This window comes from Myotis myotis, unplaced genomic scaffold (genome assembly GCF_014108235.1).
Source record: "Myotis myotis isolate mMyoMyo1 unplaced genomic scaffold, mMyoMyo1.p scaffold_m19_p_12, whole genome shotgun sequence".
Lineage (NCBI taxonomy): Eukaryota > Metazoa > Chordata > Mammalia > Chiroptera > Vespertilionidae > Myotis > Myotis myotis.
The window spans coordinates 29,108,731-29,124,132 of record NW_023416316.1 but is presented as its reverse complement, the minus strand read 5'-3'; the positions used below and the strand labels follow the sequence as shown (position 1 = coordinate 29,124,132).

General features: G+C 44.4%; 1 non-coding gene across 1 annotated transcript; it reads right to left on the bottom strand.

Annotated features, from left to right (window-relative positions):
• Positions 1-4,504: 4,504 nt before the first annotated feature.
• On the bottom strand, positions 4,505-4,609 carry LOC118667849. Its single transcript, XR_004971425.1, has one exon. It is a non-coding gene; the product is annotated as a U6 spliceosomal RNA (small nuclear RNA).
• Between the last annotated feature and the right edge of the window lie 10,793 nt (positions 4,610-15,402).

The following is a 15,402-nucleotide window of genomic DNA, read 5'->3' as shown; positions in this document are numbered from 1 at the left end:
TTATTCCCTTTCCTTTTCTCATAAAAACCCATTGTTCTCACCCTATAATCGAGACACTATTTTGGTTTCTGCCTGAATCTATGCTTCCAGAATTGCAGTTCTTTGATCCCAAGTAAACGCTTGTTGCCTCTCATTTGGGCTTTTTTTTTTTTTTTTTTTTTTAATTAAATCTTTATTGTTCAGATTATTACATTTGTTGCTCTTTTTTTCCCCCCATAACTCCCCTCCTCCCAGTTCCCGCCCCACCCTCCGCCCTCACTCCCCACCCACTGTCCTCATCCATAGGTGCACGATTTTTGTCCAGTCTCTTCCCGCATCTCCCACACCCCTTTCCCCCCCAGGAATAGTCAGTCCATTCCCTTTCTATGTCCCTGATTCTATTATAATCAACAGTTCATTCTGTTCATCAGATTATTTATTCACTTGATTCTTAGATTCACTTGTTGATAGACGCATATTTGTTGTTCATAATTTGTATCTTTACCTTTTTCTTCCTCTTCCTCTTCTTAAAGGATACCTTTCAGCATTTCATATAATCCTGGTTTGGTGGTGATGAACTCCTTTAGCTTTTCCTTATCTGTGAAGCTCTTTATCTGACCTTCAATTCTGAATGATAGCTTTGCTGGATAAAGTAATCTTGGTTGTAGGTTCTTGGTATTCATCACTTTGAATATTTCTTGCCACTCCCTTCTGGCCTGCAAAGTTTCTGTTGAGAAATCAGCTGACAGTCGTATGGGTATTCCCTTGTAGGTAACTGAGTTTCTTTCTCTTGCTGTTTTTAAGATTCTCTCTTTATCTTTTGCTCTTGGCATTTTAATGATGATGTGTCTTGGTGTGGTCCTCTTTGGATTCCTTTTGTTTGGGGTTCTCCGCGCTTCTTGGACCTGTAAGTCCATTTCTTTCACCAGGTGGGGGAAGTTTTCTGTCATTATTTCTTCAAATAGGTTTTCAATATCTTGCTCTCTCTCATCTTCTGGCACCCCTATAATTCTGATGTTGGTACGCTTGAAGCTGTCCCAGAGGCTCCTTACACTATCCTCGCATTTTTGGATTCTTTTTTCATTTTGCTTTTCCGGTTGGGTGTTTTTTGCTTCCTCGCATTTCAAATCATTGACTTGATTCTTGCGCTCCTCTGGTCTGCTGTCGGGAGTCTGTATAATATTCGTTATTTCAGTCCGTGTATGCTTAATTTCTAGTTGGTTCCCCAATATAAGATCGAGGGTCTCATTAGATTTCTTGAGGATCTCACTACATTTATCGGCGGCTTCTAGACAGTTCTTAAGAGACCTTAAAAGTGTGGTTCTGAACTCTATATCTTCCATTGACAATTTTGTCCTGTTTCTTTGTCTCCGCATTTTGTTATGCTTCCTTGGTGCACCTCCTAGTGGTCTTTGTTTGCAGTCTTATAGTTAAATCTTGATTGTTGTAGCTAATTCCAGGGAGGGTTTGACCTCTAGGCCAAGTGGCTATGAGAATCAGCTGTGTCAGTAGTGAGAGAACTTCTGTCCTCTAGGGAGGTGCTAATCTAGCCTTTGCCTGAGGCTATCCGGCAAATGCCTGTGTGCAGGGCTTGGGCGGGGCGGGTAGAACAGGATCAACAGGGTGGGCCGGAGAGAGCAGTTATGGCGGCTCTCAGTCCTGTCCCCAGGGGCTCTGCCTCTCTGAGTCCCAGCACCCGCTGCAAAGCTCAGAGAGAAAGCTGCACTCGCTCTGACTGAAGCCAGACAGTCCCGCTTCTCCCGTTTGAGTCTGGGTCCCTAAAGACTCGCCCGTATCTGGAGCTCAGAGTCTGCGACTCCCTCCCGATTGAAAACGCCAACCGCGCCCTCCGCCGCCAGCCCGCTCCGCGCACTCCGCACCTCAGAATTTGACTTCAGCACTGCGCCTCCTCTGAGTGTCCGTATGCGTTTCTCTTTCCTCCTAGTTGTAGGACTTCCACTCAGCCAGCGTTCCTGTGGTTCTGGGTGATGTCCCTTCCGTTTTTTGGTTTCACTTTTGAAGTAGTTGTTCAAAGCAGCAAACTCCGGCGTTAACCTATGCCGCCATCTTGGTTCCTGGGCTTTTTATTTTTAGGTTAATACCACTTAACAGGAGTTTCCCTCTGGCAAATTGCATACTACATACTAAAAACAACTTAACTGTGACACTTATGTAACAACAAGCCATCATATTAATAAAGTTAATAATAGCACAGTCTAATACATGTTGATATTTACAACATCCTATTATAACCATCTCATCTGACTCTAGAATACAGTCATATACCTCATAGTGACGTTTGGGTCAACAATGTACCACATATACAAAGGGGTCCCATAAGATTATAATGGAGCTGAAAACTTCCTATTGCGGAACGATGTTGTAGCCATCACAATGCATCACTCATATGTTTGTGGTGATACTGCTGCCAATCATATAAAAGCATAGCATGTACAATTATGTACAGCACATAATAATGATAATAAATGACTATGCTACTGATTTATATATTTACTCTATGTACTAACTATACTTTTATTTATTTATTTTTAAAAATATATTTTATTGATTTTTTACAGAGAGGAAGGGAGAGGGATAGAAAGTTAGAAACATCGATGAGAGAGAAACATCGATCAGCTGCCTTCTGCACACCTCCTCCTGGGGATGTGCCCGCAACCAAGGTACATGCCCTTCCTTGACCGGAACCAAACCTGGGGCCTTTCAGTCCGCAGGCCAACGCTCTATCCACTGAGCCAAACCAGTTAGGGCTGTACTATACTTTTAATCTCCATTAAAAAGGGTTACTGCTGTTGTACTGGCCAGTGTGGCTCAGTTGGTTGAGCGTGGTTCCATGCACCAAAAGGTTGCCAATTTGATTCCAGTCAGGGCACATGCTGACTGATGTTTCTCCCTCACATGGATGTCTCTCTCTCTCTCTCTCTCTCTCTCTCTCTCTCTCTCTCTCTCAAATAATCAATTAAAAACACATTTTTAAAAACGGTTGCTGTAAAACAGTATGCTGTGTTACAGGGACAACAGCCTCATACATCTCATATTTACTGTGTCTTTTGATTGCATCATCTTCTCCTGTGCTTGATTTAATCTCATATTGTTTTGTACAGTAACAGGCTGGATAGGCTCTTAGCTTAGGAGTACTAGGCTAGGTGTTTAGTAGGCTATACCATCTAGGTTTGTATAAATGCACTTTCTGATATTCTCACAATGAGAAAATTGCCTAACAATGCATTTCTCATAACACATGTTGTCTCATTGTCTTTGGAATTTTCATGCTTATGTGAATTCCTCATACACATATATTAAAATTTTATTTCCTCCTGTTAACCTGTCTCTGTTAATTTATTAGCCCAGCTAGAAGAACTTAGAAGGTGGAGAAAAGAAGAACTTAGAAGGTGGAGAAAAGTATAATTTTTTTAGACCCTACAACAGCTTTCTCAAAACCCCACCAATCACTTCCGCTGACTTCTCAGTAGCCATCCCTTTCTGCAAAATAGGCAAGGAAATGTGGTTTTATTAGCCAGGTACATTGCTGCCCCCAATATAACCATAAAGAAGGTGGGGATAATGCCTATTAGGATAAAAGCTAGCATTCTCTGCCAAAAGGAGCCTGAATGGGAAAAATTCACTATAGCCACCTTGAGAGCAGCATGAGCTTAGTTTGAGGGATATAGCTAGGGAGGTAGGCAGAAAAATAAACACCCCGATCTCCCTTTCCTCCCTCACTCCATCTCTTACCAGGGCTCTCATTCTCCAAATACAATAGGAAACCAGAGGGCAGGAGAATGGTTTGTGGGCCAAAAGCAGGGTAGAGAAGGAAGTGGTTAGATGGAGGGGCAAGAAAAGAGAGCAGCATACCATGACAATCAAGGGAAGCTTGAACTCTTGTTTTGTTTGGAACTTAAGCAGGGGAGTTCACACTCTCCTGGTATTTGAGCGAATAATGTAACATATCTGTACCAGTCTGTATTCCTAATTGCATATTCACAGAGGATCTAAGGCACAAGCATATGATTGCTTAGTTATATCTCCTAGTTGGGGGGGGGGGGGTCTGTCCAAGAATTTCCATATTAAAATATATAAAGTTAGATAGATACTTTTTTAAAAATTTGATTTTAGAGAGAGAGGAAGGAGAGACACAGAGAGAGAAACATTGTTTTGTTGTTCCAATTGTTTATGCATTGATTCTTGTATGTGCCCTGATGGGGGATCAAACCTGCAACCTAGCGAATTGGGAGGATGCTCTAACCAACTGAGCTATACATACATTTTTTTTTTTTAAATATATTTTATTGATTTTTTACAGAGAGGATGGGAGAGGGATAAAGAGTTAGAAACATCGATGAGAGAGAAACATCAATCAGCTGCCTCCCGCACACTTCCCACTAGGTATGTGCCCACAACCAAGGTACATGCCCTTGACTGGAATCGAACCTGGGACCCTTGAGTCCGCAGGTCGACGCTCTACCCACTGAGCCAAACCGGCCAAGACAACTATACATACTTTTTAAAAAATATAGAATAATTCATGAATTTATGTGTTATCCTTGTGCAGTAGCCATGCTAATCTTCTCTGTATCATTCCAGTTTTAGTATATGTGCTGCCCATGAGGGCAGGAAATATATATTCTTATATTATACATTTATTTTACTTACCCTTTTACATGTGACATTTCATGGTTTAATATTATGAAATTGTGATGTAGCTTGGTCATAGTATCTATGAATGCTAAAGATGGTGTTGAAAAATATTTATTACCAGAGGCCTGGTGCATAAAAATTCGTGCACTTGGGTAGAGGGAGGTGGTGTCCCTCAGTCCAGCCTGCACCCTCTCGCAGTCTGGGAGCCCTTGGGGGATGTCCACCTGCCAGCTTAGGCCTGCTCCCAGGGGGATCAAGCCTAACCTAGCAGTCAGACATCCCTCTGGCAGCCTGGGAGCCCTTGGGGGATGTCCAACTGCTGCAGAGGCAGGAGAAGCTCCTGCCACCTCTGCTGTACTCAAAGCTGTCAGCCTGGCTTGTGGCTGAGTGGAGCTCCCCTTGCGGAAGCCCACTGACCACCAGGGACAGCTCCTGCATTGAGTGTCTGCCCCCTGGTGGTCAGTGCATGTCATAGTGACCAGTTGTTCCCTGTCATTCTGCTGTTAGGATCGATTTGCATATTACCCTTTTATTATATAGGATAAGCGGCCTTGGGTTACATAAAGTGACTCATCGTGCCAGCACACTAAGTGCTTGATAATAGTAGCTATTATTAAGGCTGCTATCACTCTTGTCACCTTCAGGCACGATTTAGTTGAAGACCCTGGAAACCTGTCCAGCTGTGAGTCAGCCCAGAGCCAGTTCCCCTGAGGTGGGTGGTGCTGAGTGACGAAAGCTTGGGTCCTGAGAAACAACAGCTCTGACACCACCATCCCTGCCCAGGAACAAGATGTCTCCAGAGAAAGAGACTTTCTCTTGAGCCCTGGATGCCCCGGGTGAACCCCCCTGCTAGGTGCACTGGCACAGCTTCCAAAGAGCACAGTAGCATCCAGGGATTTCCCCCCAGCCCGGAGAGGCTGGGCCAGACATGGCTCAAAGCCACTAATCACTCTGGGTGGAGCTGACATCAGCGAGTAGGCCAGGAGGGGAGGGGTGGGGCTGGCCTGGGAGCATGGGCATCTGGCTCTCAGGGGAAGGGAGGAGATGAGAGAAGAGGGAAGGAGGGGGAGGAGGAAGGAAGAAGGCTGTCGGGAACTGAGCCCTCAGAAGTCTGACTCAGGCCAGTCCTCGGGACAGCTGTAGGGAAAGGGAAGGGAATACCGAGTTACCTCCCAGCTTGAAATTTTTTTAAATTGATTTTTATGGAGAGAGAGGAAGGGAGAGAGAGAAACATCGGGTTTTGTTGTTCCACCTATTCATGCACTCATTGGTTGACTCTTGCATGTGCCCTGCCAGTCAAACCCTCAACCTTGGCACAATTGCAGGACACTCTAACCAACTAAACTACCCGGCCAGGATCCAGTTTGAAACTTAACATTTAAGACCCTTGCCTACTTCTTCATTCTCACCTCAAGCCATTCCCTGCTATGCACGTGACCCTCCCACTGAACTACTTACAGATCCCTCCAAAGGCCAGGCTGATCCAGGCCCATGTGCTTTTGGGTATATAGTTGTCTGCTTGAATTGCCTTCCCTGGCTCATCTAGCTTACCCTGAAAATAGCACCTTCTCGAGGTATTCTCCAATTTAGGCGTAATTTCTCTGGTCTATGTGCTAAAATCTATAGGTGTCTGAAGTAGACTAAAATGGTCGTTTATCAATTCAGTACAGTATTTTCAAACTTTAGTGTGCATCAGAATCCCCCAGAAGGCTTGTTTAAAGATGAATTGCTGGGCTCCATTCTAATTCTGATTCTGACTCTAATTCTTGTTGGAGGGTGGGGCAAGAATTTTCACTTCCAACAAGTTGCCAGGCTCTTTTGTTGCTGCTGGTCCAAGGATGACACTTTGAGTACCACAGGTTTAGTGCAAGAAATGATCACTCCTGGATATGATCAACGCTTATTTACTAACTCATTCAATGAATGTCTACTGTATACCAGACACAGATCAAATATTGAGTATTCAACATAAGTAAAGCAGTCATAGTGTGGTAGACAGACAGACATGAACAGAGCAAGGGCGATGTGCCAGGTACAGAAGGTCACCACAGCAGAATGCCCCAGGTACCTGGCAAAGGGCAAAACTAGGAAAACAAGGACTCACCCTCAGGGTGACTTTTCCTCTTAGCATAGCGCTGGTCATATGATGTAAGCCCCCTGACCTTTCATATAGATAGTCGTGCAGTTAGGACCCTCCCTGGACCTTTCCTCCCCTGGCATATTGCTAGTTTAGACCCTCTTAGAGGAAGAACAAGGGGCTGGAGAATAGCCTCATATCACTCCCGTGCAAGCCCTTGCATGACCACTCCCTTAAGAACTGGGCCCTCAGGAAAATGACTCACATCAAATAATTTTAGGAAAAAGGCCTTGGGTCTGCTGACCATGGAGACAGAGTTTTGGTCAAACTAGAGATGACATCTAGGTCTCAGTTGTATTTCAGCTCCAGGCCAGAAAAGCAGATGGAGTGATGCATTGGCTGACATCAGGACCAGATTCAATGACTGATAAATAAACCCCTACCCGTCGCATGGATCAATCAGTGGAAAGCATGACCCTGAAAGGACACACCTGGGAAGCTGATGAATGTTTTACTGGGATCCTTCCCTGAGACTTCCCCTAAAATTCCTGCCCTTAGAAAACAGATAGAACCCTCGAGAGAAAGAAAGCCAGTTTAGGCTCCCCCTAGAGCATGCCCGCTCCTTCCTTCCCACTTTATCAGGTGTGTATGTTTGCTCTCTTTCTCCTAAGTTCTAAGGGTCACAGCAAGACGTGCAAACAGGGGAGTAGCAGGCAATGGCAGCTTGTCTTAGGCTAACCCATGAACCTGTCTCCAAGGGCCCCTTGTCTCTGACTTTTCAGTGAGCTCACAGCAGCCCTGCCTTTGTGGCTCACTTCATTCCTATAACATTTCTAGAGAACCAAAGCAGAGCACTGCCAGGCTCTCCTGTTGCTTCTTCTGTCTTCTGCTTTAATATGCGTACTCCCAATATCTCCAGGACTAGCATTGTGAGGTCTTTCCTGCAGGAAGACAAAACCCCACACACTACAGCCTGGCCTGAGGCTCAGTCCCTTTTTGGTGACAATAGGACCTATCCCCATGGAGCTTCCTGTCAATTGGGGTAGACAAATATTAAGCAAAAAACATGCTCATCTATAATAATAAAAGCATAATATGCTAATTAGATGGATGACCTTCTGAGAGGAAGCCAGGACTGCAAGGGAAGCCCGGGTCCCAGGGGGGGCCAGAGGGAAGCCGGTGCCAGCAGCCAGGGGAAAGAAGGCCTACTCTTGCATGAATTTCGTGCATCAGGCCTCTAGTAAGTATATAATAATGAATTGCAATAAATGCTCTAAAGGAAAAGAAAGAATATTATGAAAAAAGAATAATAAGAAGAACCTATTTCAGATTGGGCAGTCAGGTAAGGCCTTTGGGGGAAAAGGGGAATTTATACAGGCATATTTTAAACAAACTTCTATAGGATGTACTTATTACACTGTATTATTATCTATTTTTAAAATTTTCCAGCTAACCACTAGCCTGTGTGCTCTGTGAAAGCTAGAATATTATTGATATTTATCCCTGGCCGGTGTGGTTCAGTGGTTGAGCATTGACCTATGAACTAGGAGGTCATAGTTCGATACCTGGGTAGGGCACATGCCCAATTGTGATTCAACTGCCCCCTATCCTGTGGGGGGCGTGCAGGACACAGTCAATGATCCTCTCACATCATTGATGTTTCTGTCTCTCTCCCTCTCCCTTCCTCTCTGAAATCAATAAAAATATGTTTAAAAAATATATTTGTGCATTCAGCCTGCTTCACAGAGTGGGGCCTTGGTAGATAGTATAAGAATGGATGGAGCCCGAGCCGGTTTGGCTCAGTGGATAGAGCGTTGACCTGTGGATTAAAGGGTCGCAGGTTTGATTCTGGCCAGGGGCATATGCCTGGGTTACAGGCTTGATCCCCAGTAGGGGACATGCAGGAGGCAACCTATCAATGGTTCTCTCTCATCATTGATGTTTCTATCTCTCTATCTCTCTCCCTTCCTCTCTAAAATCAATAAAGATATATTAAAAAAAAAAAAGAATGGATGGAAAGATGGAAGAATCATTGCAAGAACAAACAAATGAATGAATGAAATGTCAGATGAATGTATGCATGTATACATAGACAGATGGATGGATGATAGATAGATAGATGACTGTCTCTGGCAGCAATACAGAGAACCAGGACATATGGTGGTACCAGTGAGACAAGAGTGGGAACTGATAGAAACTTAGCTGCTTTTTTTTTTATTATATTTCCAAACCCTGTCCATTAATTAAGATGACCATCAATGACCTCTCCTACCCAAAGCTCTCTTGATTACCATTGCTAAGTTCTACTCCCCACATGAATGAATTGCTGTCACCTTCTGCACTCCCATACATGCCACACTTCCTCCAGCACGCACAGCTATCTTATGCTTGCCGCCTACTAACCACCTGTGTGCAAGTTTCACAGGACAAGCCATGCTCTCTGTGTCAGTCTTGGAAGGGAAAAGTAGTGGGGGAAGAAGAAGAGAAAGTTTTTCTCTATCCCTGAGCCAAAGAAGGCAACAGCTCAGAGGGTGGTGAGAAGATATCATGCGACTTCAAAAAGGCACTTTAAGTGACACATTTCCTGTCGTGTGTGTCTTGGGCTCCTAAAAGGAGCATAGTTTATTTAGAGGCTCAATTTGAATCAAATAAGGAGAAGAAAAACATGTAGGGTCTCTCTAGGGTGTTTAAAAATGGAGAGAGAAAAGAAAACTACCTACAGGCTGATTTCTTCCTTTTGAAGACTGTCCCCCCAGGAGGAAAGCTCGGCCAGCTTTGCATGCTTCAGACTTCCATACCCTTGTTTCTGTCTCCCTGAAGCTCTTAGCCACCCAAGCCCAGTCCTCCCATGCCAAGGGAACTTGATTTCAAAAAGGAATATCCAAAGGATTTAGAGGCAGGAGAGGAGCCCCTTGCTATCCAAAAGAGGACAGAATGAAGAATCTAGGACACAAATTCCCCAGGGATTGAAATTAAATACTTCTTAATAGTGAAGGACTTGAATAGGTGACTCACAAGAGAGAGCAAGAGATTAACAAATGTTAATGAATATCTATCCCCAATAGAAGCTGAAGAAAGTATGCATGTAGCCCTGACCGGTTTGGCTCAGTGGATAGAGTCGGCCTGCGGACTCAAGGGTCCCAGGTTCGATTCTGGTCAAGGGCACGTACCTTGATTGCAGGCACATACCCAGTGGGGAGTGTGCAGGAGGCAGCTAATCGATGTTTCTCTCTCATCGATGTTTCTCACTCTCTATCCGTCTCCCTTCCTCCCTGTAAGAAATCAATAAAAATATATTTTAAAAAAAGGAAGTATGCATGTATACACGCGCACACACAGATTTTAAACTAGTACAACATTTCTGAAATCATTGCAAGTGTCTTTATTGTTTTTAATTCTTGCCCAAGGACATGCTTAGAGAGAGGAAGGGAGAGAGACAAAGGGAGAAAAACATTGATTGGTTGTCTTCCACCCTGACCAGGGTTCTTACTGGGCGGCATGTTTCAGTGGTTGAGTGTTGACCTATGAACCAGGAGGTCATGATTCGATTCCCAGTCAGGGCACATGCCCGGGTTGTGGGCTCAATCCCCTTGTTGCTGGCTCAATCCCCAGTGTGGGGTGTGCAGGAGGCAGCCAATCAATGATTCGCTCTCATCATTGATATTTCTATCTTGCCCTCTCCCTTCCTTTCTGAAATCAATAAAAATATATTTTTTAAAAAGGGGGGAGGATTGAATTTGACAAGAATATTCCCAGTTCTGACCATCTATGCTGAGGGAATCACTTGAAATACAAAAACAACAACAGCAAAAGAACACGAATCACAAAGACCTTCATTCCTGTGTTGTATGTAACAGTGGAAGACTGGCAACAGCCTAAAGGTCCAGCAACTAGAGAATGGTGATTAGTTGGACACTTACCATGTAGTCATGCCCCAGGAGGTGCTCTGCAGGGGCCGTGGGGAAGGTAATGGCAGTGGCATTGCCCAGGGTGCAGGCTGCAGATCCTTCTGGACAGCACCCTGATTGAGTCCCTTACGTCCAAAACCTGGTTCTCTGGGCCAGAATCTGTTTTTTCTTAGAGCACCAGGTACGTCATGGTGACAGACGTACTCTCACTAATACCATCCAAGCCTGATGCAGCTATCAGAGAAAACTTATTAGAACATGGTGGATGACATTCCTTTCCAAGCAGCAGAATATGTGTACCCACTGCCCAAGATCTGCTCTCCAGCTGGTTTTGGGATAGATGGGAAGAAAAATCAGAAAGTTGTTTGGTGAGCTGAATGTTTAAATAAAAGCAAATGGTTTGGTTAGTAATAAACTCTTTTAGCCTCTTTTTGTCCGCGAAGCTCTTTATTGTACCTTCGATTTTGAATGACAGCCTTGCTGGACAGAGTGGTCTTGGATTCAGTCCCTTGGATTTCACTACTTTGTATACTTCATGCCACTCCCTTCTGCCTGAAGTGTTTCTATTGAGAAATCAGCTGGAAGTCTAATGGGAGTTCTCTTGTAAGTAACTTTCTATCTCTCTCTTGCAGCCTTTAAGATTCTTTCTTAGTCTTTAATGTTTGCCATTTTACTTATGATGTGCGTAGGTGTGTGTCTTTTGGGGTTCATCTTGATTAGGACTCTGTGTTTCCTGAACTTGAGTGACTTTTCCTTCACCGGGTTAGGGAAATTTTCTGCCATTATTTCTCTAAACAGGTTCTCTATTCCTTTTTCAAATGAATGCAGTGCAGCCACTATGGAAAACAGTATGGAGTTTCTTTAAAAAATTAAATATGGAACTGCCATTTGACCCAGTGATCTCACTTCTAGGAATATATTCTAAGAAACCCAAAACACCAATCAAAAAGAATATATACACCCCTATGTTCATAGCAGCACAATTTACAATAGCTAAGATCTGGAAACAGCCCAAGTGCCCATCAGCAGATGAGTGGATTAAAAAAAAGCTGTAGTACATTTACACCATGGAATACTATGCGGCTGTAAAAAAAAAAAAAAAAGGATCTCTTACTCTTTGAGACAGCATGGAGGGACCTGGAGAATATTATGCTAAGCAAAGTAAGCCAGCCAGAGAAAGACAAGTATCACATGATCTCATTCATATGTGGAATCTAATGAGCAAAAGAAACCAACAAACAAAATAGTTTCAGAGACATAGAAGCATGGAACAGACTGTTGAACCTCAGGGGGAAGGTGGGGATGAGTGGGGTGGGTGGGGAGAGATTAACCAGGGAACTTATATTTATACTAGAGGCTCAGTGCACGAATTTGTGCACGGATGGGGTCCCTCCACCTGGCCGGTGATTGAGACGATCAGGACTGTTTTACCCAGTCCCAATTGGGGCTGAGGGGGCCGGCCAGTCCAGTGAGGGACCGAAGGAGGGCTTCAGGGCGTGTCCGGCCCTCTCATCCAGTCCCAATTGGCTGGCCGGACCCCAGCAGCAACCTAACCTACCGGTCAGAGTGTCTACACATCATAGCGACTGGTCGAGCAGTTGACCAATTGGTCAGACACTTAGCATATTACGCTCTTATTATATAGGATATGCACAACCCATGGACACAGACAATGATGTGGTGAAGGCCTGGGAGTGGTGGGTGCAGGGTGGAGGGTGTCAATGGGGGAAAAAAGCGGGGGGGGGGGCATCTGTAATACTTTCAACAATAAAAATAAATTTTTTAAAAGAAGAAAAAAATCATTGTCTTGAGTGATACTTTTTCAAACCATGGTGAGGCTTGATGAAATGTGTCTGATCCATAGGACAGACAGTTTTCTCTAGTGACTAAAATGCATTTTTCTTTCCCCTGGAGAGCGGAGCTGCTTGGTGATTAGTGTGCTTCCTTGCACCTGCTTGTCCATGCTCATTGCTTCCCTTTTTATTCATGCAGTTCCATTTTTTGGACAGGTGACCAACCAATCCAGGGGTGGCACCAGCTGGACCAACCATCATCCCTTCTCCGGGCATATGCACTTGGCATTGTGCTACTTTTCAATCTATTGCCTCTCAGCTACAAATTGAATCTTCATTGTCTGCTCCGCAAAAATGTAAGGGACTAGCTAAAACTTTTTCCTTTGCCATCTGACAGATGTTAAACTTCGTCAGTAGAGGACACTGGAGAGACAATGTAGGCAGGATTTTCCTTCCTAATTCTGCTGTGCTCTACTCTGTTGTAGCGTGTGGAACCCAGCTTGGATATTTCCAGTATCCAGCTCCTGCGATGCAAGCAGCTTCTTTTGCATCAGATTCTTGCAGGACGATGACTTCTTTAGCATCCAGCTCTTTCTTACAATGTCTGGTGGCCAGCATCACCCAAAGGCCAGCAGCTTCCCCTGGCATTCCCCCTACTGGTGGTTTTGTGCCGGGGTCCAGCCCCAGCGGGTCCAGGGGTCCCCAAAGGTGTGGACGGAGTCGGCGAAGAAGGAATGACACGGAGACAGCGTTCAGTTGATCAGCAGCATAGCCAGGATCTCCAGCCAAGATCTGTTCAGGATCTCCAGTGAAGTTCTGGTTAGGATCTCCAGCCAGGTTCTGTGTCCAAGTTCTCTTGCTAGGTTCCCCAGGTTCTCCAGCCAGGTTCTGCCCAGGTTCTCCAGCCAGGTTCAGTCACCAGGTTCTAGTCAGGTTCTCTTGCCAATTTCTGTAGTCAGGTTCAGTCCAGGATCTTTTGCCATGATCTCTCGCTAGGTTCTGTCTCTAGGTTCTGAGGCCAGTTTCTGTCCAGGATCTTTTGCCATGTCCTCTCCAGCGAAGTTCTTCTGTCTCTAGAGAACGTTCTGTGTAGGTTCTGTGCCTAGGTTCTGTCTCTCTTCGTTCTGTCTTCTTACATCTGTATTTATACCAGTTGATTCCAATCCTATCAATCTCTATTTCAAAGGTTAGGGCGTTTCTTATCTCCATTCCAGGGAGTAAAGATTATGTAGCTTAAGCATGATTGTTCGTAGTTAAAGTGATTAATTACCCGCCTGGCACTTAGTTGAGGGGTTTTATTCCCTCCCTAACTTCAGGGGAAAATCCCTACCTGGGGAAACAACCTTTCTCAGAGAGGTGACCTTGGTTAAAACACATAGTGCCAAGAAGGTGAGCAAACATATTAAGAACAGTATGCCATATAAGCCAGGTCCATTGAAACAGCAAGGATGGACCGGCTCCCGGCAAATTACACATAGTGCCAAGAAGGTGAGCAAACATATTAAGAACAGTATGCCATATAAGCCAGGTCCATTGAAACAGCAAGGATGGACCGGCTCCCGGCAAATTACACATAGTGCCAAGAAGGTGAGCAAACACATTAAGAACAGTATGCCATATACGCCAGGTCCCTTGAAACAGCAAGGATGGACCGGCTCCCGGCAGTTTTGTGGAGGAGTGACTCCAGTGCAGCACCATAGGGACTTCTCTACCATCCAGTGAACGGCAGCCATGCCCTCCCCAACATGGTCTGGATCTCAGCCATGGGGGTGGGGGATGGGAGCTCTATCTTGAATGTTTTATCTCACACTAGCAGGAGCAGCTGCTCCTTATAACTGCGATTCCTATACTCTTTAGAGTTCTTTTTACTTCTTATTGGCTGGCCAAGTACCTCTGTTGAACAAACTCAAAGGAGTGTGGAGGCTTTGGCTAGAAATAAATGATAAAGATTGATTCAAGGGTCTCAGGTTTGCAGACAAGAAACACAACTAGGCGATATCCAGAGTGTTTCAAAGAAGAACAAAAAGTTAAGAGTTCTTATAGTGAAAGGTACATTCTTGAGAAGAATCAGTCCTGCATCCTTAGCCCTGGGATTAGGTCAAGAAGGAAATCCTCTAGATCAGCGGTCGCCAATCTGTGGTTCACAGACCACTGGTGGTCCGTGAGGTCCGAAAGGTTGGCGACTGCTGCTCTAGATAACAGATGGTCTGGATAATGAATGTCAGGCTGTATGGATACATGAACTTTCTTTTTTTAGTTCTTTGGGGGGTTATCAGAGGGTTATCTGGAGGTTTTTTTGTTTGTTTGTTTTATTGTCTAAAGTTTTACATATGTCTCCTTTTTGGATTGATCCCTCCACCCCCAGCCATTCCCACCCCGGAGTTTTAATGAATATCCAGAAATTGGCACAGGACTGGGAAGTTCTGTAGTTTTAGTTCCTAGGCTAGTTACAGCAAGAATAGGGTTATTTCCTCATGCCTCAGCCTGCTTGATTTTAGTAATTTAGCAGCTTGATAATAGTGACTCCCTTTTATTTCTTCACTCTATTCCTCAACTGCCAAGTAAAAAAGTAAGGCATGAAACTTAGCCTTATTTTGATCTCAATTAATTTAAATACATATACATATATGCATAAAGGAAAAGAAAACTTGTGAGGAATTCACCAACAAGTACAAAGAGATCGTCTTTAGGTGGTGAGGTTAGGGGTAATATTTATTTTTTCATACACATATTTTTTCCAATGAACATGCGTTATTTTTGTAGCCAGAATTGTATTTATTGTTTTTAAGAGAACACATACATCATGTTCTGACCACGTTATCAGGAAGGAACAGACCAGACTGACCCTAGCAAAACCCAACCAAGGCATCCACCTCAGGATATGCCTTGTCCTTGTTAGTGTCGGAACCTCAACAAACAACTCTGAGTTACTCCTCCTTCAGAATAGAGTAGGAGGAGGTAAGGCAAGACCCCTTCTGAAGAGGGCGTC